The 26738-nt window shown below is 30.2% G+C and overlaps 1 protein-coding gene across 1 annotated transcript in view; it reads left to right on the forward strand.

Annotated features, from left to right (window-relative positions):
- Positions 1–214: 214 nt before the first annotated feature.
- The window catches only part of LOC114129045 (uncharacterized), a 147532-nt gene continuing 121008 nt past the window's right edge, over positions 215–26738 (forward strand). Inside the window, exon 1 of the mRNA XM_050198984.1 lies at positions 215–883. The gene's annotated coding sequence lies outside the window, so the exon portion shown is untranslated. The remainder of the gene's footprint in view (positions 884–26738) is intronic.

Raw genomic sequence — 26738 nt, forward strand, 5'->3', positions numbered from 1 at the left:
GAGTATACGGAGAAGGAGAGAGAGAGAGGAGAGGACACGAAAAAGGAGAAAAGAAAATCGCGTTGCTGAGCAAAGCGCGGGCGACGGCGGTTATTATAGTGCACGCGGCCCCGGCAGAGACGTCGCCGACGCCTCCGTACGGTGGCTCACCCTGTTGACACGACGTTCAACCGTTCTGCGCCGCCACCACCGGTCGCGGGCAATCGAAAGGGTCGTAGCGCGCGTACACCGCGAGTAATCCCCAGTCGGCCAGCAGCATTTTAGCAGTAGAACACACTTAACCAGTAGTGTCGGTGCAGCTCTAACACACATTCATATATATATATATATTACCTTATATATAATTTTTTTTTCATAAAAAAAAAAATAAATAAATAATAACAATAATAATTTAGCTGACCTATTTTCATAACTGTTTTCCACAATACATGCTATTAAATATTATATACATCGAGTTCATCATGCGATACAATTCACGTGCTTAGCATAAAATCGTTGTCGTGTCTTCTCTCCTATATACGAGGATTACGCGTCGTTTTTAAATTCGTACATAATAAAAATAACATTCCACGCAAAAAACGATCCGATTAAATACTACAACACAATATTGTTATAAACGCATAATATTATATTAGTATTGTTGTCATTACTATCGTCAACGACTCCCGCCTTGTATTGCAATTATACATATTTTTAACCGTATCGTAGATGACATAAATTGTATAGCATTATCTATAAAATTATCGATATAACACATATAAATACAAAATATAAACTTAATTACATAATATACAGAATAACTCGATTATAGTGACTCTCATCAATATATAAGTAAATAAGCCACGCGAAAGAAGCTGATATAACCGCTACGATAGAACCGTAGGTAAGTAATTTCATAGTTTATTATTTTATTTAGTTTTAGTTTAACTTGTTTACAATATTATTTTTGTTAGTTTGTCATTATGCACTTGTGATTTATATAATATGTTCATTATATAGATGTATAGTAATGTAATATATAATATAGTAATTGTGTAGACCAAGGGCGTATTTAATTTTCGTTTGGGAACTTAACCTGCTGGGGGGAGGGGGGGGGGTTGAAAATTAAATTTTCAGTTGCTTACTTTATTTAATAATAACAATGATAAATGTAATACATTTTAGTAAAGTTGTACAATTGTTTAAATTTACATTTTTCAGTAACTTCATCTGTACATTTTATCTTTTTTTTTTCTCGGTCACATAGTATAACAAGCCTAAAATATTTACTATCAATTTAATACATTTATAAAACGGCGTATTAAAATATTTTGTTGTTTTATTTTAAAAATTGTATACGAGTACGGTGTAAAATAGGTACAAACAAAAAGTCCAACAATCTCGGTAAATACGCCCCTGATGTAGCTGAAACTCGAAATTTTCAGTAAAATAAATGAGTAACAATAAAACGTAAAACGTTATAGAGACGGATCACACAAACGTTCAGTGGTTGAAAAGCTCGTCTATGCGAGTGATGGACGTTTGATAGATTATAATTTATAACATATATAGACATACCATTTGTACTACCGATCCGCTTTGTTGTAGTATAGCCCGCTTGTAAGTAGATGGGTTGTAGGTAAGGGTACTATATACTATATAGTATATAGGTACCTGCCGAGTCGAATGCTATACACATATTGCGTCAAAACGATGATAATATGAGTAGGTATCTACTATGTATGACGTATTGACGTGTGTCGTGTGAGCGCAAATAATATTATGCATTTAGGTATTTTGACGTGAAGTATTTCGCAAGGATGGGTATATCACCCATACTATACTATATGTATTTTCATTTATCACCATAACACGTAAATCCTATATTATTATTAAATAATTACATAATTCCTATAGGTAACCCGCGTTTCTATGCTGTATTGATATTGTATAAGTGCACCGATGTAGTTTTAAGTATTACTTTGAACGATTTGATATAAATAAGCCACGTATGGGTGTAGTTGTGCACACAACGTATTTGTTTTAAGTGAATGATTATCGGTATTTTTTTGTCGGCTTAATTTTTAAAACTTTTAATGTCAGAATACGTACAAATTATAAATTTTCATTATTTAAAAAAAAAAAAAAAGTTTTCCGTACGTTTATCAAACAATAAGTCGCTTAGAAAATTTGACATGTTATTGTATTATTTTTTACAGATATATTATAGCTTATGATATATGAACATAATATAAATATCAAACAAAAAGGCTACGCCAAATTCATACCTATGGGGTACATGGGCGTATCCGAGGAGGATTAGGGGTTAGATGTGCTATGGATTTTTATTTATTTTTTTGAATATACCCTATATGAAAGGCAAAACAATTTTGAAAACTACGTAACAAATTCAAAAAACATAGCTTTTTAAATGATGACATAAAAAGTTACAGTTAATAGTTATTATTGTTATTATTTTGATTTACTATTATACTACACACGCGTTACAAGATTTTTTAGAAAAGGATTATATTTTTAATCTTTTTATTTAAATTCACAAACATTTCTAGTTATTTCATTGTAGGTAATATTTCATATATTATGAATATCATATTGCGGTAATATATGAATGCTAACCTATAGTAACAATATAATAGTTACTTAGTATTTTTTTTTTTTTTTACTAGTTTTTAGGGTACTTAAATCACACAATCTAATTCATGTAATTTAAGTTCTATCAATGAATTTTCTTTAAAACCCTTGAAACATTTATTTTTTGTACATATAGGTTAGATGTTTATCCACTGGTCACCCTCACTCCTATACAAAACTTATTTCACTAGATAGATAACTGTGTTGAGTGAGAAAATATGTGCCCCATTTCAACATGTCATTTTACAGACAATTAACTTTCAAAAGACATGCGACTAGATTCAACAGATATTGACGAAATATTCAATGTATAATTTCATTTCTAGATTGTATCCATATTTGGTTATGAAAAAAAACCATAATATAATTATATTTTGTTCGATTTAATTCACAAATAAATAATAACCGAGTAGAACTGTTAGATCCTTAGAGGTAACGATTTTTTAATCAAAGCGTTATCTACACTTTAGTACCTATATAGCTAATGAATATTTTAAATAAGTAAATACAATGAATAATGTACGCAACTAGATCGTGCATATATGACGTTAAACCGGCTAAATTATATTAAAATTTCGTTGAATATATATTTTATGGATTAAACTACATATTAATATTTAAAGCACATACACTTGCAAAATTCATACAATCAAAATTCAACGTTATTTGATTAACGAATTTTTGCATTACATTTCTTCCGTGTTCATAATAACTAAATTTGAAAACTAAGTATAATAAAATATAACATTATTATTGGAAAATTATGTATTTGATATTAATAATATTACCTAAAAATATTTAACTATAAATATTGTTTTTACTGGTAAAACTGATATAGATATTGATTTAAGATGATTCATGAACATAATAATACAAATAATGCTATAAATTGTCTTAATCATCGGATAGGTACCTGAATAATTAAATTTTAAAACAGCATTATTTAATACTTTAAGATCGAAACTGTTAATGTTAGTTAAAATCGAGCGTGTGTTAAAACTTACAGTGTATAATGTGTTTAATATGGTACGTACCTATAATCATAAAATTAAAAACACATCACGCGATTGATTTATTTCCATTATACTAATACTAAATACATATAAAATACAATATTATTATTGCGAATTGTAAATTGTGATAACGATTTGTTTCATGTTTATATAAGCTATATATAGCTACTGTTTATAATGTTTTATACTATGCCCTAAATCCATCAAACGCGCTTAGGCGTCAGTCATTTTATTTCTACGCCTTGATCCGTAAATTACTTTTACTTGTTATTTTATGTATTGTTAAAATGAAATTACTTACTAGAGGAGTATACCGGACATACATTTTATCTTATCGTAACTAAAACGTCGTCGACATAATGATTCAGTGCAGAATACCCAAAAGCACTTTCTTTAGGTCCGGATCTCATGAACATAAATAAGATTTATATTGTATGTATATAATATGAATATGTGCTGTGTAGCGCAGTATGTACTGAATTATCGATCCGCCTCCGATGACCCTTTAAAAACATTTAGCGGAAAATTTTCCTCCGATCCTGTATATGTAGTATAGATTTGATCCACAATCTGTCGAAAGGTGGTTTTACATTATCGTGTGTGTAAATTATTTAGACGTTTTTACTGGCGAGATTTGCAAACACTCACGTCATCTAGTATGCCACAGTTTTAACGGCGAAATTTTGCATGAACACATCGCCTAATTACAACGCCTATAAAATATTTAAATATTACTTATTTATTGTATATAACTTATAGTTATAGTGACATAGTGCAATAAGTTGCATACTGATACTTAAAATAATAAAAAAAATTCGAAGTATCCGATTTCATAATATATACACATTATATATTATATTATTATTCATCTATGTTCATACGAATAGTAATGAGTATACTAATTAAAAATGTATTAGTTACTTATTATTATGACCTCGCAACAAATACATCACTTCATTTCATTATCGCCATAAAATAAATAGTATAAATATGCGTAGCTACTATTAAAATAATTATTAATTAATATTCGTTCATTAACATAATAATATTGTGTTTATTGTGTGTACAACACGTATGTACATATACGCATATATATGCTGATAAAACATCTAAGAAATATGGAAATATTTGTAATAACAATAGATAAGACTATAATGAGTGTGCAACCTTACAAAATAAAATAATTTGATTAATTGTTGTTTTTGCAAAAATATATAATGTACGACATCTTAACAAATTAGTCATTGCTACAGTTAATTAAAATTTAGAATTTATATTATTAAAAAAATGCACCGTGAGTATTTTTAAAAAAAGGAAATAGATTTGTGATATTGACTATGAATTTAATTTTACGAATATCGTATACAAAACGGCAGGTCGTATTGATCTATATATTATTTACAGTTACGATACGTCAAAATACATACATATATTAAATTTAAGAAATGTGCATAATACACAAATATTTTACGACGATGTTAATATATAAGATTTGCTTATTGAAAATATCTGAATTTAATAAGTTTAGAAAAGAAATACTGGCCTCCCTCAGAAGTATAAAAATATAAAATGTATAAAACATAATAAAAAACTTAAAAACATAAATATATTGGAAGTTTTGTGGAGTTTAATAATGATTTTAAAACCATTTTTGTTAACGTCCAGACGGATTCTTTTTTTTTGTAAAATATTTGAATATATTATAAACTCGCACGTATTACTTCTCTCGCAACAATGTCATCTAATTTTTGTATTTTCTCTAATTAATTGGTATCATTAAACATTTAAACGATATATTTCTATGAATACTCACGAAAAGATGACGGTTAGTTTAGGCTATGATTATTACTTCGACTGTATAAAAATAACGCAGTCAATCATGCTATAAATTATAACATTGTGCATCATTGAACCAAAATAAACAGATTCTGACATTCATTACGATGAGAAAATGACGTTGTTAATGAAATAATGTGTATCTATTGTGATTATAGAAAGTTGTACCGCCTTAGTCTATACAATACCCAATGGCCAGTTACGATTTGGATCTAGAGAGGTTTAGTTTTTCGACAATGTAAAAGTTTATTGTAAAAAAAAGTAAAATTAATTGAAACAATATTAATTATTTAATAATTGTGTACTCTTGTATTATAAGTTATTATATTTTAGCTTAGTAATGTAGTTGCTTTTTATATTTAATTAATCATTTATTAACCTGTAGGTACATGATTAACTTTAATATTAATGAAATATAATTATTATCTAATTTACAATACCATAATAATTATTTGAGATTATGAAATTCTATGGATCGTCAGGAATGTATACTTACTTTACAATGATGGATTTGTTTTAGACGTTTTAGTTGAGTAATAAGTATACTATATTTCAAAATTTGTATTAGTATTATTGGGTGGAACTGTGAACAAAACAGTTGTACAAAAGTACTATTTTGAATAACTCTACGTAGATGGGAAGTTTGACGCAGAAATATTTTGACCTTTTTTATGGTAGTTAAAAAATACTCTGAGTTGGTTGGATAAAAATAAATTCGTCGACGTAAATACCTTATATTTAATTACTCTTTAAAAAGCTAAGTATTATAACATTTTTAAAAAAATGTAGCTGAACAGTCAATATTTATACCCCACAGTAAAACCTAATAATCTTTTCATCATAAGTATTTAAAATAATCAATACATATAGTCTCTATATCTATAATATTATCGTGTTATACGTTAAAAAGCATTTTGTATAATAGTAGTTATAATGTCAAAAAGTACTGTTTGCATATTATTTTAAAACTCATTCTAAAAACGTAGGTATAGAACTACGTTCATATGATTTGGGTGTGATCTAAACTATTCTATCTAAAGTTTAGGCAGATTGAAGACTCTCCACATCCAAAAAGTAAATAAATATAGAGGCTAGCTATACTCCTATTTTCAATCGGAATAAAAATTACAATGTTTCGGAACTGATAGAATTACAAAACAAATCGTTTTATACATATTATGTGTTCGGAACGAGAGGGTTCGTACTTGTGCGAATTAGTGTTTTGAAATTGTATTATTGTGTTTGTGCTATTTTTCAAGAGAACTGTTACGGGTCAAGTACAAATGAGCTGCCAATAATTGTTTCGTATGGAATACACGCTCAATAGATCGTTGAAATTGGAATACACATCTTAATGTTGAATACATATCTCATCTTTATATATTACGATATGCGTTATACCTAGATAGTATCGTATTTCGGCAGTCTTGAATTAGTGAAAACTGTTAATTTTTTTGTGGTTTACAAAAAAAAAATAAATACAGTATAACATGAAATTTGTTTTAAGTCTTCACAACCATTGAAGCTTGATTATTAATAATACGCTTTGGACGTTAATAAAATATTTGTTTAACCAATTTTAATTTTAATAACATTGTATTCGTCTTAAAATCAAACAAGATATCTAAAACAATAATTACAATATAAAATAAAACTTGCAGTAAATTTTCCACTACAGAGAATAGTGTATAAATCAGTGTTTTGGATGTATTAATCAATTTTGTAAATAAACTACTACACATTCCTCACTCATATAACGTGACACACACAAGTTTCTGCAAATTTCTGCGTGGTGCGTTAAAACTAGTCGAATCCAAGGGGTAACATACGAATGTTTAAATTTACGTTTATTGTAATATTATAGTTGTCAAACATTCATCTAAAAAATAAAAGTAAGAAAAATATATTGTAACAGTGTTATTGTGAGTTGTGACCCAAAAACATTGTAGAATACGTTATTTACATTTGATTCGTACGCAGAGGATTTTTTTTGATAAATTCGAATTAAGAATTAATTTTCCAGTGTATTAAATATATATATACTTTCTAGTGCTTCGAAAACTCAAAAAGTTTCTAATTTCTATGTAACAAATTTATTTTAGTGGAAAATTGAAAACAAATGGTACTTTAAATTGATCGTTTTACAAAAATTCTCGATTGCTTAATAGAAAATAAAGAAAAATGTTAATAAATACAAACGAGTTTTCGTTTTTAAATACAAATTGATTTCTTTTGGCTAATCAAGATATTTTTTGAAAATAAATTGCTGCACGAAAAGATAAATTCAGAATCATTATAGAATACTCTCAAGTACAAGTACATTATTGACAATTAATTTAGGTTATATAATATTATTATTGGAAAATATATTTAATAATATAGAATTCAAGTTGTTACTATCATTACATTTTAAAACGTCAAAATTGAATTCATTGATTACCTAACTATTTTGCAAAAGTATACTTCGTAGTTTTATTTACTCTGTTATTATATATTGTGAGTGTTTAAATATGTATTTTTATATATGTATAATGTATATACAAACTGTTTCGTATAAACGAAAAAAATGTGTATTTATTTGTATGCATTATATTCATGTCGTTCGTTCGAGTGCCATATTTTTAAATAAATTATATGAATTCGAGACATTATATTTTGACGAATACAATGACTATTGAATTCATGATTTCATGATTTACTCACCTAAATATTGTGGTATTGCGTAGTAGTGACTCCCTTTTATCCTGGTTTTCCTGTGCTGTTTATATTTAATATTTTATGCATAGAGTTTCGTGTTTCGGTTGAAATTGTTTTTATCCTATATATAGTATATACAGATTGCTTGTGTGTATTTTACATTTATACTTGTCGATAAAATACATGCACAGCAATCTAATGAGAAGCTTCAAACATTTATAGAAAGACAACTAAAAAAATGTAAAACGCGTATTTATTGCTTAAAATTGTCTAAATATATTGAAAATTGTGTTGTGCTTATAAACTTAACCCATACAGTATTAAAAATGATATGTAGAAATTATATAAAATAATTTATTTTAATGTCTTAAGCTTTGAGCCGATGTTAAATCATGATGTTTATTTATACATACCGGTGTACAATTGTTGTAAATTATTATAGGTTTTGTAGGTATGCTTTATTTGTTTCTGTTAAATTATAGTAGTACAATAAAAATCATAATACGGTTTATTTTTTATACACAATAGTACAATACTAAGTATTTTTAAATCAATATTTTTCTAGCTCATAATAGACTAACATTCAAAATCGTATTCAATGTAACGAATTTAGCTTTTAACACTTTTGATATTTTTATTTGTATTATGGAAATATTTCGTACAAATTTGATTAAATTATGTTGGGTTATTATGTATTCGTAGTTGTTTTTATTCGTTATAATATTATTTATTTTTCCATAAAATCGCGGTCATTGACGTCGTGTTTCGAGTATTATTATTTAAATAAAATGTAAATATTACAATGAACTATCATAACATAATATCATATCATAATGATATAATATGAAAAATAGTAATATGATAATATGTGCTATAAGTATAAAATATAAAACTATACTGCTTTCCTTGTAATTAATGATTATTGATTCGTATAGTAAAATACGAATTTAAATAATTGCACGGATATTAGATAACAGTCGATATAATCTAACAATTTATTTTTTAGATTGAATTGACCGTTATTCATTATTTATGCAATTACTTAAAATTTCTAATATTCTAAAATTTGTTTTTAAAATATTATGCATTGTCACCTTGAAAAATTATAATGGTTATAGTCATAAATCATAAATCATAAATATCAAGTATTGAGGGTTTTATTGTACATTGTATAAACGATAGACGTAAGACACAATCAACGAGAGAAATGAATACAAAAGAAAATGTGTAAACGCCCATTTTTCGTTTTTGACAAAACTACAAAACTGCGTGTTTGTACTATATAAACTGTGGATGGACTGTACTAGTGGTTTGATGGTAGAGGGGATGGATGTCTTAATATTTGAAAGCAATGATAAATTATTGTATTCGAAAAATATGGTTTTGCGAGTAGAGTTCGAATTACTGAAAACGGGGTTAGTTAAAACAAGTGATAAGCTGTAATGAGCAATTTCCGATATCATATTTATCGATTTTTAATTTTTTTATAAAATAATTTTAAGATAATGCTAAGTTTAATAGTAAGTATATATTATATATAATATTTATAACTACACTTCTATGCACCTCTTAGGTAATTGAATATAAATGAACAGCTTATGGCGGTATTATTGTACGCATATACAGAACTATAATAACGTAAAGCTGATGGAACTGTGTTCATAAGTTCATTAATTTTCGTAATTCATCAGTTTAAGTTTCCATTTAGCTTTTGGGTTTTAACTACATCTTTTGGATTTAAGCCAAAGGTTTATGAAAATACGCACGTTGCATGTCATATTTTTAACGTATTAAATTATAGTTCTAAACGTTTTTACGCCTTGATATAAAATAACCATTTATCTACATCTTTTTAAATCTGCCCGCGTTGTACAACATCTTGTTTTGTGTGACACCTATAAAAAATTATTTTTGACTTACTAACCATCTATATGAATCCATTATTAAAATATATTTAGTGTGTTTTTATAATAATTAATATTGAGAATGATTTAACGGGTTTCTAGTGGTGTTGAATGTACCTATATACGGATACCGGAAATTTATTTTCGTTTTTAAAACAAACGATTACGGTTTACGATTTTCTCAAACGATATCAACATTGAAAAGTCTGAAAGAACTACTGTTAATGAAGATTGGCTAGTTATTGCGCAATATACCAATTATAGTATCTATAGTCAACTACTCGGAAACGTATTCGGAATCTTCACGCTCGATGATATCTTGAAAAAATAGGTGCACTTTCCTTAAAAATTGTCAAGTCGTCACGATTAGAAATCATTTTTGATGACTAAAACGGTGTAAATGCTAGTGTGGTTAAAGGGTATATCGTTGTATGCCAGTGAACAGATATGACGTACTTACATAATTCAGAAATTATATAGTGGACTGCTGTTACCGAAATAGTCATCAAAGTGATATTTGGAGCTTGTAGTTTTTTCGATCACGACGGAAAATATAATCGGTTTGATTTTCGTGGGGTGGTTGGTCGATACACTATACAGTACAGTACAGATTTGTGGACTAATGTTGCTGTTTTACAATTTTCATCTGTCATGATTTATCGTAGCACAGTCTTGACAGGTAGAACGACACAATAATTATATAATGTCTGTGAAGGTTGCCAATCGAATAATGCATAGTAATCGGTTACGTGATACGACAACAAGCTGCAGAAGTTGTTAACGGAGGGAGATGAACAATGAACAATGAAAATATAAAATTGTATTTTTCAATTAAAAATATATACGTAGATTATCAAAATAATATGTAAAGTGTACACACAGACACGTTGGGTAACGAATAATATCGTCGTGGTCATCTCATAATCCATTTTCTAACGAGCCGCAATGTTTTTTGATTAAGAAAAAAACTACTTGTTCGAACATCGGTGCATCGAGCATAGGAATGAGGCACTTACTAATGCCTATACGAAGCATTTTGTATACCTATGATACGGTTGAAAAATGACATGTGAATATATAATATTTATAAGAATATAGCAATGTTCACATAATATAGTTTCATTTATAATTTTTCATTTTAGTACAAACAAAATTATTTTATTGGATAAGAAAGACTCCGAAAGTTGAGCGTTTGACGTTTTTCTATCTTTTGTTTCCATATTGAAAGTTACTCACTCCATCAAACTTTAGACGAGATTATTTTTAAGAAATAAGCCTTACAAAAGTTGAGTGTTTGATACTCGCGCACAGAAAGATTATGTTAGATTTAAGAAGTCCCAACACTTTTACTTTTCTGTTAAATCGTATTGTATCATATTGTTATAGAAAATACATTACTAAACTTCAATATAATAAAAGTATCTCAAGCGCACAAAAAAAAAAAACCAAAAATAAATAAAAACTTTATTATATTTATATAAACATAAACTATAATAATCCTGTAGTGGCATCAGAAAGACAGTATAAGATTTATTTTATAGAGGATTTACTACTTGTTGATAATATTAATAAACCAGCACTTTTTGAATACGGTGACTTTATCTCGAGGAATGTGGGATTTGATTTCGAAGAGACCAGGATTAAAATCCAACGATTAACGATGAAATTTTTAATGGTGGAATGAGATTTTAAAGTTTATATACTTACGGTTCAATTGGAAACGAATAGAAATACGAGTAGAAATAATAAATCAGACAATTATTGTATTGTAATCGTATAATGATATTGTGCTATTTTATACTTGTCGAATATAGCAAGACAATTAATAAGCTTTCCACACGGTCAATAAAATAATAACGCAATCCGTCGTATCTTCGTGTGAACCGTTAGTGTCGAGACAGAATTTAAGTCGTATTATTAAATCCAATGAGAAATTGAGTACACGTATTAGTGTCGTGTATACGTTTAATGTGTGCGGAGAGGACCGCTGCGCGACTGGTATTTCAAGCGGTTCGTGGCCTACCCCACCACTGCTTTCTTCCCGAGACGACACGAGTTCGTAGGTCCGTTCCTTTATCCCCATATACTCGCGTGGATCAATGGATTAAGCGCGCGTATAACAATAATACTGTTCACTTGCCGTCGATTCACCGTCGTCCTCGGCGAAGCAGCTCCCGCGAAGAGCTTAGAAACAAACTCTGTACAACGACTGTGTAGGTATATATTTTGTATCCGCGTAATTTATACAGTAATTCCTCTCCGAGTGCACGCAAGCAGGGTGTGGTCGTCCAAAAACCGATCGCCTTCACTTCGGGGGTAAGTCTCGCCGTAGGAAACGGAGTTGTAAAATATGCGAGAAACGGACGAGACGGGCGGAATCGCGTTGATCCCGTGCAAATGTTGGGTTCTTGACTGCTGCTGCTGCTGCTGCTGTTGCAGACGCCGCGCGAAACGGGTACCATCGCTCTCCACGCCCGCCGTTCATTTAATTGCCGGATACCGCCGGGAGTATAATATAAACCGCTCCGTTTGCTTCCTGTCCGCGTTGGTCGCGGTCGTCGTCCGGCGACGGTGGCTGCTGCGCGATAATTTATGTGGGACACACGGGCGCTTGCAGCAACGTTGTACATTGTACATCTCCACCGCCGCCGCGCCATTACTATTATAAACATAAGAGCTGCACCGAGTTCCGCGCACGTATGTACCACGGTAATGAATTTTGGAGGCCACGCGGAATCCCGACCCACCCCGCCTGCAATCGTATAGTTTAAGGGACGGGCGACGAGGGGTACAGTTAATAAAACGGCCACCGATAGTAGAGGTGGGGGGGGAGTCAGGGTTAAAAAGAGTGGTACAAACAGCCCGGAAACAGAGAGGATGAATGAGATAGAGAGTGTAACAGAGCGGGCGAGAGAAAGAGTGAGTGAGATAGTGTGTGTGTGTGTGTGTGTGTGTGTGTGAGTATGAGAGAGAGAGAGAGAGAGTGAAACCTAATGACTGTATGTGTGTGTGCGTCTATACGTTGTGTGTGAAGCTTGGCCCGGTGGAAGTCCCAGTGACATCGATTTTCCCGTGAAAAGCTCCTCTCCGTCTCTCCACACGCGTTCTCTCTGTGTTTCCCGCCTCCACTGGTGGCGGTAACTGTGGTGGTGGTAGTGGCAGTGGCGGCGGCGACAGTGGTTTAGTTTCTCTATGTAATAATGTGTTTGTATGTATGTATATATGTATGTATGTATGTATGTATGTGTGTATGTATATGTGTGTGTGTATGTGTGTATATGTGTGAGTGTGTGTGTTAGCGAAGAGTGTTAAACTGGACCCACACTCTACACACACACACACACACACACGAGTATTTGCATGTAATCCATACGGATCCTCGGATTTAAGTCCGGGGGGTGGGGTACTTTGAAGTTGGCATTTTCCCTATTTCGTCGAGTACATGTCGTTTACCCCGATCGGGTAATTCGCGTGTCGCCTGCATTTTATGGGCGACGACGGTTGTTTTTATTAAACGATTAAATCGACGACGATAAGTGCGAACCGACCGTGAAGACTCTCTACCGTGTTCTCTTCCCCCACCCACCGACAAATTGTAACTGGACAAATGGATACGATTGTGTGTGCGCGCCGGACAATCGAAAGACCACTCGCCTGCGAACAGCGCTTGTGTACTTCTTGCAAAAGCTAATTCACTGAAAGGCGAAAATGCAAGACTGCTATTTCACGTTAGTTTTCAGATGCACGTTCGACCATTTTATATTGAATATTATTGCCAAATACAAATACAACATAGCTGCTAATAATCGGCACAGATATACGCGGATCGTAGTAAATGGTTACGTTATACGCGAGCACCGCCTACGCCTTTACCATTGTTGTAATGTAAACGCGTTTATTATTATTATTTTTCGAGGTTAACCGTTTTAGCGTTTACTACGCCTACCGCATAACACCCATATTATATACATGCGACGCACACTCTATAAATCAACCACACGTCGTTTGTCAACATTTCCGTGCATCTATTATAAGTACCTATGAAAGTATTTATATTGTACCTAACTACACGGTTACATATATTTATATACAATTTCGCGATTTTAAGCCGTGTTAGGTTTTGGTGTCTAACGTTTACGTTTTTTTTCAGCCCCTCCACAGCTGTTCGTTTAAAACGAGCTATATCTTATCATGGCTATTATACAGCGATAATGCTCAAGCTATCTGCCTAAGCGTTAAATATATAGTAATTTCTTACAAGCTATGAGATGGTGATGACTATGACAATGACTAGTGATGGTGCAATTCGAATTGTTAAATTGACGCTGTAAATACTTCATGACAAAAAATATTTTTTTACACGGGTTTGAATTAAACTTCTTCGTATAAAATAATATACATCCTAGTAAATTAGTTATTTATTTAAACAGCATAAATCACGATAATATAACATTAACTAATATGTGCCAAAATATATCAACTTGAAATAAGACCTACGTTTTATATTATTCGTGCGTGAAATATTTAAAATTTATAGTTATTGAATTTTTCAATCCTTTTTCTCGTAGTATCATTACTTGTAGATTATATAATAATATAATACATTTTTAATGAAATTTTAATTCAAGAAATATGTAGGAAATTATATTTGAAGTGCTTGGTCATTCATGAAACTAATTTCATATAATTATTATTAATTTATGCCAACACCTTTATTCAACCGTCTAATGAATGTTTGCATTAGTGTCGGTGGGCGAATACATTTAATTATTTCAGTGACAAAGTACATTGTTATACGCTGAACTACTCTGTTTAGGCACTCCATAAATCATAATATATATCTACTTAAACTACTTGTTAGATAAATAACTTAAAAGTTGTATTTTTAAATTATACTACACGTACAAAATGGTACCTAGCAAGATTTTTTGATATCATTTTCAAAAATAAAAATGCATAAATGTATTGTCTTACAATGTACGTTTATTTAGTTAATTTTATTTTTGTAACTTTATCAAGCTACAAATTTTAACTTCGAAAGTGATTTTTGGTAAAAAATAAAGTTCAGTTTATTAAGAGTTAAGGACGATTTGAATTTTTCCGCCAAATCGGTTTTGATTTTTTGTTGTAATAGAAAAATGAAGAACGGTAAATACTTATTTTATAAAGCTTATTTTTAACAAATTATTTTTATAAAATGTTCTTCTGCAATCTTGGTCATTGATTATACTCGCATAATAGTAATGAAGGTTTAAAATACTTAAAGTTCAATGTTTTTACTTTTTAGTTCTCATATTGACAGACTTATAGTCTTAAATTGTTTTTTGTTTTTTTTCTCAAAGTGAAATTATTTATTTTATTTTGATAAATATTTATTAATTTATGTTGTTGTTATAATTAACGAGAAAAAACCCACTTAAAATCAATTGTGGGTAGGTCTAAATATTACCAAATGTCTATTTCCCTACCATCAGATGTCAAAGTATAAAGTTATGAGAACTACAGTGTTTTACACTTTTAGTTTAAAATTGTCTTATCAGTGGTATTGCATTGTTTTGAATGATTATTGTTTTGAGGTTTTTTTTGTTTCATACCGAAAACTGATTATATCAATTGACGAGTTCGCCGAGTTGAAATTTGAATGCGACCATAAATCATTGTTAATTTGTTGAATGGTTTTTTTTCGATTTTAATAATGTACATTATGATGTATAAATCATGACTTGTGATTAAAAATCTGGAAATATTAATAAATAACGGATATTCTTCTCGGTTCAAAAATAATATCTAGTCTTATCTGCTTAGCTTAGTTATTTTTTATATCTCGAATCCTTGAAATAGTGAATAACGATAGACACATACGTAGTTAACAGTAGATATAATTGTGGCGTGCACTGGGACGGTTTAATTTGAGTTGATTGCAACAATGGTAGTATTTATTTTTCGATTTATAATTGAATATAACTTCTAATAATTTAATCAAACGAAACATAAAAAAATATGTCAATTTTTTTCAATACAGCATACACTATACACATATAGTATGTTTATATCGTAAACTATAATGTAAAATAGTTATATTGTATAAATATATGTATATTTACTCATATATATGTATATTTAGATCATATTATATATTATGGATACAGTTCTGTGTAAATTGAATTAAGTCTAACATTATCTCCACCAATTTCAAAATTTCACGGTATACTAAAGAAATACGCATGCTTAGAATCAATTAGATATTTATTTTACGTTATCAATATTATAAGCTATCAGTGGATTCTGGGCATATGTATTTATTTTGCATACTATGTTATTTCGAAGGCGATAGGAGATAATTCTGGACAAAATCCGACATTGGAGCAAATACACAGAAAGCTACGTTTATAGTTTGTACTACCTAAGATATTAACAATCGGTATACATTATGTTACATTGATAATTAATGTGATGTGAATGATGCAAATGTACAAGTTGTACATTTACGTATAGTCGCGGATCTTGAATGAATACTAAATGTCTATTGATCGTATTATTTCACAAAAACTAAAATTTTAGATTTTCGCCTGTTTATACATAATGTAGGTAATTGAGTATGTTGTATAAACACAATAATAATATGTACATTGTACATATTATATATGTATTACATATTTTCTTTTATTACTGAGAATATTCAACAAGGTTATTAGTTTAAAATAAGTTTAAAATTAAATCAATATTGTATTCAATTTTAAATCTAATTTTTTTTCACATCAATTAATGTTCTAATTCCTTTGTATTACCTGGCCACGTTGAAATTTACATTTTTAACGCTGGACGGCGATGTGTATGACTGTGATTTTTGTATTGTATACGTTTGTGGTATGCTTGTGCGATTATCGCATGATAAATCTAAGTCTTTCGTTTAAATTATGTTTTGTTTAAATCAAATATTCACGGTTTATCAATTTATTACACAACTATAATATATTATGTGAATGACTGGTTATTTTATTCTTAAAATAGCTTATTGCAAAATATAATATTATTTAAATATTTATTCATTGACATCAATAATATCCATAAAATTTAATAATAATTTTATTTATTTATTTTCAATATTATAATCAAAATTTACTATAAAACTGATTATTTTAGATGCTTCTGCGATTAATTTGGTGATACCTATATGTTTATGCCATACTCAGAATTCCTCATATATTTATTGACCCGATGGTTGCATTTTTTTTTTTTTTAATTAAAAAATCAAAATAATAATTATAACAGTCTAAAAAATTATTTATTTTATTTTAAACCAAAATTATTATACCTGCAAACACTTCATCGGGTCATCGATCATAAGAAATCTCTTAAAACATCGATTTTAGAAGCGTAATATACCTATGGTGCGATTAGCTTAATCAATTTCGATCGAAATAACGCGATGACGTTCAAAGGTTAGAGATGAATTATTAGACCGTGTTAGGGAGGGGAAATGACATATGAAGAGGAAGATGAAATATTATTATTAAATGTAGAGTTGTTGTTTTCATAATATCATATCGTTACAATTACTGCCGTCAGCCATCTTGTTTGTCGTTATACCTCTGTCGTCGCGGTGCCACACTTATTTTCCATGTACACACCACACTGGTAAATGTAAATAATAATTATTATTATTCATGCGATAACAGGACCAATTTTCATCCGCCACTGTTACTGTATTATATTATATATAATATACTCTGCTACACCATTATACACTGCTATAGTACGTGTCTTCGAGACAACACCGTCGATCTGAAACACAATAAACGCATATATTATAGCATAATATATTATACATGTGTGTGTGTGTGTGTGTGTGTACTGTTTTGATGCAATACACATTACGCACAGATACAATACGCTGGTATTCGCTAATACTTAAACTCTATAAACTTTAAAACTCAATACATACTCAACCGTAATACTTAAACGGATCGCCGAGGGGGTGGTGTGTTTATTAGCATAGTATTAAATATATGTTATTCGTACCGCTGCAGCTCGTAAAAGACGAATCCAAATAAACGCTATTTTATTTAGACAAACACGTATGTATTTTATTTATACACGGATATTGTAATAATAAAATGTATACAATCTTCAGATATTATGTATGTAGTAATATATTTTAGATCAAGTTCTGTATGTTTTCCAGCGTACCTACCTATATCACTCTCGCGTGTGTCTTTGCATTCTAACCACCTTCCAAACAACTAACAAAACAATACATTACATTACGTTCGCGAGAAAGAGTCGAGTGAACCCTTAACGTCTTTTCATACAAATTTGAGCGACCCGTCATGTGGGAAGTTTTATAAATTATCACTGCAGCAGGCCATGTCTTAATCGTTTTCGTTCTCTTGATATTTTCCTAAACAAACTCGTTCGCTCTGATGATTTAATCTTTTCGTTGTGTGAAGACGAACGATCGTTAAGTTGTGGGTCACTTACACCAGTTTCCCCCCCAAAAAAATCATCCGAGTATCTGAAGGAGGTTTATTTATCATTATATAGTATGTTTAACTATGTCGTGACCTATGACTAAGTATCATATTATAATATTATATCTCTATAGATATTTCTATTGCACCATAATTCAATAGTTGATTATATCGCTGTATCGCAGTTCAAATTCAGCAAGGCATAATAATATATGCCTATACAAGTCAATGCAAAATATAACAACCGATGATGAATAAAGATCTATACAGAATTCAATCTTATACAATTACGGATTTGATATCGATATCGTGATCCTAGATCACTGACATTATTAGATATCAGCTATAATATCTTTACAAATATTGCACATAAATGGATATGACTTTCGTACAAGCCGTCATAGTTGTCTAGAGTTGTTTTACATTATGAATTTTGCTCATGACTATGAAAATATGGATAACTGCAGTCGATAACAATACTTCGGTGACCAAAATGACCTCAGGCTTGTTATGAGGTGTATATTACGTACGATAATAAGAAAGGATCCATATTATACCGTTAAACATTGAGCCGCGGACGCTTATTTGAAACTATTGTTTTCAGTCATTCTCGCCTGCAAAACGCTGCAGCAACGCTATCCTTTACGAATACATAAATGCTCGCGACCAATCCCACATGTGCACGTACGGCGCCTTCGGGTTTTTCGCAGTTAATTTCATCGAGTCCGGTGCGTCCTGTCGTGACAAAAAGTTATTAAAACATATAATATAACGAACACATAATATTATAATGTGCACATCACCAATGTGATTATACCATACACACGGATGGACACACGCTCGTGCACGCTCCGGACACGTATATCGCACCGACGCGCCTTACACAAACTATATCATAATGTAATAACGACAACGTTATCGTATTTCGGGGCGTGTCGCGTACTTATATATAATAATATCGCGTATAGTGAAACTTTTATCCTCTTTATAAAATATATATAATATATATATATATACGTCGTCTGTAGTAGGTATACGTGTTTTATTATCATTTCACGCGTCGGACGGGCTCGGGTCCAAAACGCAACTTGTTGCGGCGGCCGAGGGTGAACTCACGCACCGCTCGCTGACGTACGCACACACAATGGCGTGCTCGCAGTGGACAGGACGAGAGCGCGGCGCCGGCGGCGGCGGAGTAAAAGGAAAAAAAAAGGCTCCGAGGAAATGTCGCGCGACGCATTTGTTGCTCTCTCCGGACAGCTAATTTATCGAAAAACTCTCCCGGACTCCGCGCCACCTATACAAACATCATATATATATATATTATATCGTGTACATAATAAACGTACGTCGCAAGTCGATAGCCTCCGTGTCCGTGTCACGCGTCATCATTATTATTCGCGATCGGTCGCCGTGTCGGGATACCCGGGCAGATGCTTCATCGTCACGAGCTGACAATAATGTACTACATGTCCGTGTCGCGGCGTGCCCCGGTCGGCCTCGTCAGTCGGGAGATACACCGCCGAGGCGGGTCGGGTTTTTTCCAACGTTTTTATTTTTTTTCCCTCCCCGATCCCTTCGTGCTGGTCGACCCGAACAACACGTATTACAATATTAAGTGAACGTGTCAAACCGAGATCTGTTATTTTCGTCTGTCATGCGGGAAACGTATATACATATATATACATAGGTATTATACGGGAAAAATAAGTCCTGGGATATCTATCACGATTTCACAAATGATTCGGGAACAGCTAAAACACATTTTATAAAAGTTATTAATGTAGATGCGATCATAGATGATTTTGAGAGCATCGCGTAGTTTTTTTTATCCCGACATTTATTCTTAAAAAAAAAGTTTTTTTCTTTAAAAAACTATACCAAAAAATAATGTATATTTTACGAGTTTAAGATATTTATTCACTTTAATAATGTAAGATAACGAGATATACCTACGAAAATATTGTTTCCGTTTGTTTTTTATTATAAAAATGTTTTAGTTTTTAAATAACTTTCTAATCTGTGGAAGACAGAGATAACAGACCCCGGTGTGGCGTTCACAGGTTATCATAACTGAACGATCCAGCGCTTTTATGTGACATTGGTAAAATCATTTACAGATAAGACTTAAAAACTGTATCTTCGAAGAAAATACTAGACTTACCCCCTTTTAAAATTTATTTAATTCGATTGGACCACCTGAGGTGATTATATCATTTCCCGACTTCATATTTTTTCATGAAGTTTCTGATTACTTACAAATACCGAAACTAAATTTATTATTATTTAAATAGATTTATAATTGTTTTGTTTTTCGAAAAAAAAATCGGAAAGGTTGAAAGGGATTTTCGTGTATATGATGTTTCTATGTTTCTTCTGTAAAAATCTTGATGACCGAAATACCGATTTTGTGATTTTCTAAAAGTAAGCACACTATTCAGTACAGTATTCAGCAACTATGGTCTACTCGTTTTCCTGAACCGAATTATTTATTTTATGTTATAATGGTGTGTCGTCAGCGTTATGCATATAAGTGGAGATTAATAAACTTATTTGGAAAGGATGGAAACCTGGGCTCTGTTTTTTTTTTTTTGGACTTTGTGCCAATCAACACAAACGATGAAATATCGTATAGAAATGACGGTATTTTGCTATCGATATTACAGCGACATCAACCTAACTCCGCGTGCGCCGTTGAATAATAACAATAATAATATGCATTGCGAGCGACGTCCATAGCATATGACGTGAAATCGATTCTGTTTGAGCGGGACCCCTTCCTGAGCTACGAATCCGAACGACCCTGTATTATAATAATATAAACGCATACATATATAACATATTATATATTGTTATTCACTCTTATCGTTGCAGTACACTTTATTATATTATGCATATATAGTTATAGGCACATCAGTAGTCAATCATATCCACCCGAACCCCGGCGGAGTGCAGCTCACCCGGGGCGATCGAAATTTACCTACGTGGTTTTATCTCGTCGTTTTAGTTTTAGATTGAAACGCCACGACACAATAAACACGTGTAACGTGTAACGACACGGTGCGTTTTCGATTATACTCGTATTTCTGATTGACTATCAAAATTATATTATTATACGTCATATTATGTCCATATTGCCGGGTAAACGTTTCAATTATTAATTTATTCGTAAAAATCATTTGTCTGGGCGTTTCAATGATGTCCTATTGTGAGAAAAACGGTACTGCGACGACACACCATCAGTTATCATACATATGTATTTAAAAAATCTCATATTTGATTCAATTAAATCAATTATCATTTGTGAATTACATTTAAAATTTAAATAGTTTTCATTCTTAACATCACACTATAGGCTCCTTTGCCGGCTTTTATTTCATAGCTTTTGACGAATAATTTCAAAACACATTTACATATTATTGAGATGTATAAACACACAATCGAATGAAAATAAATTATACGAACAAGACATTATATTATTGATCAATGGATGAATACTTTTTACGAATTCTTCACAATATAATATTGTTATGGTGGATGAACGCACTACACAATAAAAGTTTGCAATAAACATAAAATATATTTTAGTGTGTATCATTATGTAAGTTTCCTGTAAATGTTAATTCTATCATTGAAATTATACACACAATAGTTTTCTACGGACCTAGCAGCATACTAAAGATGAAGTTAATACTGTTTATGTTCGAAAGGGATAAATAGGATAAAAAAAATGTCAAAATAGAGTTAATTAAGTAAATAACTGGTACCGTTACCCGTGAGTCGTGACACATAAAAAGTATCTAAAACAATTTTAGGTTAGGGTACTTCTACGTTTAAAGTGATTAATTACTCATTAAAAAAAAAAAAAAATAAATATTTTTAAATAAAGATAATGGATGTTCAAGTATTAGTTTAAAACTAAATTATACTAAAAATGTATTATTTATTATAATGGATCAAACTATAAGTGCACTGTGATATTTAAAATATAATATTATAATATAATATATAATATATTATTAATTTAATATTTAATATACGTATATATTTTTAATATTTATTTTTACCTAGTAAAAGTGTATTTTTATTGATATCTGCAGACTATCTATTTTAATTGTTAATATTTAAAGTAGATTATGTTATAAATCATAGTAATTATTATTTTTATAGCAATCATTTAATTATAATGACAATGGCTAATACTTTATGGCTTATACAATATAGAATTTTTTTATTATAATTTATGAATATGCGACTCAATAATTATTATAAATAAAAAAAACAATGAAATAGTTATTTTCAATAAACTATAATATTAGAAGTATACACTATAATTTATTTTTTAATTTAAAGGAAATTATTGTAAGGCTGTAGCGTAAAAGTAACTTCTTCAATATTCATAACTTATTGTTCAACTTGAGAAAAACTTGAAAACAATGTAATGCAAATTAAAATAATACAAGTTATTGTTATAATTTTAAAAAGTGTAAAAACGAACATTATGAAAATTACAAAAAAGTAAATAAATTATAGTGTGGAGTATGGTAATGCGTAAAAAAAGAGTATTCAAACAAATAAAAATAAAATAATTGTTTTACGATTGCGATTACCTAACACAACGTTAGTACTTTTTATTCGTGTTAAGGTTTTATTTTTCGTGCCAATGCAGTTAACTCGATGTCGCTTTTACTTTTTTCAAATTATAATATTACAATGAACAGGGCATAATAAATCTTATTGAAAAATAAAATTACGTCCTCCCAACAGTCTCGCAGTAAAAAAAAAAAAATATCTTACTTCACCGGGCATATTAAAACGGGAAACCCTCGTCAGTAAAACACACACACACACACATATATATATATGTATACACACATTACGAAAACGGTTTATTTTTTAATAATAATAAAAACGCATAAACTTACCATAAAAGTTGTTATGTTGCGAAACTCCGTCGTTGTGCGATTTCGGTTGGGCCTTTTCTTACAACATATGCGTATATGTGTGTATCTCCATCGCACCGCGTGGGTTATGTTTGCGTATTAAATTGTTCAAATAACTTTTTGAATTCCGCAAATCTCGATGCGAGAGTAGAACATTGCATATAACATACAAACATATATGTATATACATGCATTGCATACGGCATACGCACGTATACTTAACAATCCGTGACTCGTACACACACATAGATACAGAGTGATTCGCCAATGATGCTCATTCAATAATGAATTTATTCGAATTTTGATTTTTGGTATTTTTAAATATTCTTAAAGACTATATTATTTGAAAATTTTTGAGATTTCTTGTACTACTTGATGTGCGTTTTGATAAAAACTTCGGGTTTTCAAATGAGAACTCCCATTTTTACTGTAAATTATTTAGTTGATAATTTTTTTTTTTTTAATATGATATAATATCTAATTCAAAGTTTGAATTTATTAGTTTTTCAGTTATTAAAATGTTTATATCAAAAATAAAAGTCCTTAAAAATGGATTTATAAAAATAAGAATCTTGTATTTATTACACTTGGGCCATTTTCATAAATTAAAAATAGTGATAAATTAAAATATATTATATAACAACCAAAAGTATAATACAATACTAAAACCATCAAATTTCTATAGCTCATCTTATAATATCTTCCAAACTTATTATTATGGACCTAAATTATCTTAATACACAAAGTTAAATAATCCAAAAAGCGCTTTTAAATCTTGATTTTGATACCGCAATGGCGCGATACTTTCAGAAAAAATATCTGCTAAATAATTTTCTGTTTAAAAGGGAAGGGGTTGTCATTTGAAAAATAGAAGCTTATACCTCCACAAGATATTTCTTAAATAAATAGTACAAAAAGATCAAGAATTTGAAAATATTTTGGTCTTTATAATTATATTTTTAAATCCTAAAAATCAGATTTTAGAATAACTGTGTTGTTCAAGAAGAAATAGAAGGTGAGCATTCTCGGTGAATCACCCTGTATATACTCGTATATTATACTCTGATTCACGTCTGTCTGATGAATATTTCGCCTCTCGGATTCAAAATATATTTTTAAGGAGAGGGCATCGAGTTGAATTACACCATAAAGTTGATGACCCAAACTAACGAATAAGGGGGGCGAGAGACCACGCGTGCCATGTATAATACTTTTTCGGTGCGGTGCGGTGCGGTGTGCGGTACAGAGTGCGTTATGGAAGAGGGATGGGGTGGCGCGGCTTAGCGGCGATACATTAATCTCCTGCGAGGAAAGGTTAGGTTCTTTTACGTCCGTTTGCCTTTGCCCAACTCGAGACGACATGGTTGATGATGGGAAAACGCACGCAGTCAATTATGACATATATAAATACATGATACGTATAATATCATTGTATTCGTGTGACAGTCTACGTTCGCGTGCGATTTGTACGACCGTAATACTTACGTATACGAGGCAACAGTGAAATGACAGTGCACGTGAATAATAACGTAATATTATGTATAGGACCTATGGCACTATTATAGTATTATGACTGTTATATCTGGGACGATACGTCGAACCGGATTGGCAATAATTATAGATTATTATGATTATTATATACAGATAGCCTATAACTTAACCTAACAGATGATTTTATAATGTCAAAGTTAATAAAAAAATCCAAGAGAGGTCCGAGTTTACGATATTTTAATTCATTGAAATTTTAAATGTGAAATATGACAACAACCAAAATAAACTAATTATAATTGTATTTTATATACTTATTGCTATTCGGTTCTCATCAATAATGAAATCGTAAACGTGGACTTTTGAATACGAAAAGTTGGTCATTTTTCGCGTTTCAAAACATTACATTGTTGAATATAGGAAGTAAGTAGTATATATAAATATATCAGTAGTAATGATAAACGAGCATCGCGCGTAGTGCGTACATATTTATGGATTTTTAATATATTAATGGCGATCACGAAGAAACATTATACATAATTACGACTATCAACGAAGTGTAGTTTTCCTCATTTTATAAAATCTTCCTTTGTTGTTGTTGTTGTTATATTACATTTTTTTTATGTTTCATCAACGTAAAATTAGGTGAAATTGATTACAAATTATAAATTATAATAAATATGAAAAACAGCACATCCATCAACATCAGGGAAACGGTGGTTGTATAAACTATATACATGTATGCTTTGTTGAGGGAAGTTTCTATAGGAAAACATTGCATTATTTTTGATTTTTTTTTATGCCTATAATAATGTTAACATAATAATAATAATATATTTTATAATCTACAATGTTCTGTAAATATATACCCAAAATCCATATATTATTATTATTATTCGGTTAATACTTTATTAAACTAAGTTTATCATTTATAAAATTATTTTCAAGCCTATTATAAATAATTATTGTTTAAATTAATGTATTTGAGTTCTTATAATTTAAAATTTTTAATGTAGTCATTACTGCGCAATGTGTATACATCATACACACTACACAGGATACAATTTACATAGGTACACTGTACAGTGTGTATCTGAGTATCTCATCGTATAATTTACTTTTGAAATTAATAATTATACAATATTTATATACGTAAAATAATGACAAATAAAGTCTGTCACTTGAAGCTATGTCTGAGAATTTTTATAAAACTATATATTTAGTAGGTACTTTTTATTTGTTAAAAATACGAATATTCAACAATTTGAATACACGTCATTATATAAAATAAATTCGTAATCTTGTAAAACAAATAGCTTGTCGTTTATTTTATTTTGAAATTGTTTTTCATAAAACATAGATATATTTTATTAATTTTAAACAGTCACAAGTAGTTAAGAATAAATGAACTTAGTCACTGAATTTAAATTTGAAAAGAATATATTCGGTGGCTTTTGACAAGGAAACCATAGTTGTCTAATCGATACAGAAAGTGTGCTTCAGTTAACAGCGTTTTTTTTTTTTTTTAAAAAAAAGAGGGCATTTTCTTATTATAATTAATTTATAATTTCCTAACATTAAGGAAAATAGAATACATACTACGAAATAAAATGACTCTTTTGCCATGTCATAAAACTCCTTAAATGTCATATTTAGTCTCCAAATGCAATTTAAATTAATTATATAAAATGATTTTTTAATGAGTGTAAAATATATTAAATTATTTATTTAAAAAATATATTAAAATTTGATATA

This window comes from Aphis gossypii, chromosome 2 (assembly GCF_020184175.1).
Source record: "Aphis gossypii isolate Hap1 chromosome 2, ASM2018417v2, whole genome shotgun sequence".
NCBI classification, from domain to species: Eukaryota; Metazoa; Arthropoda; class Insecta; order Hemiptera; family Aphididae; genus Aphis; species Aphis gossypii.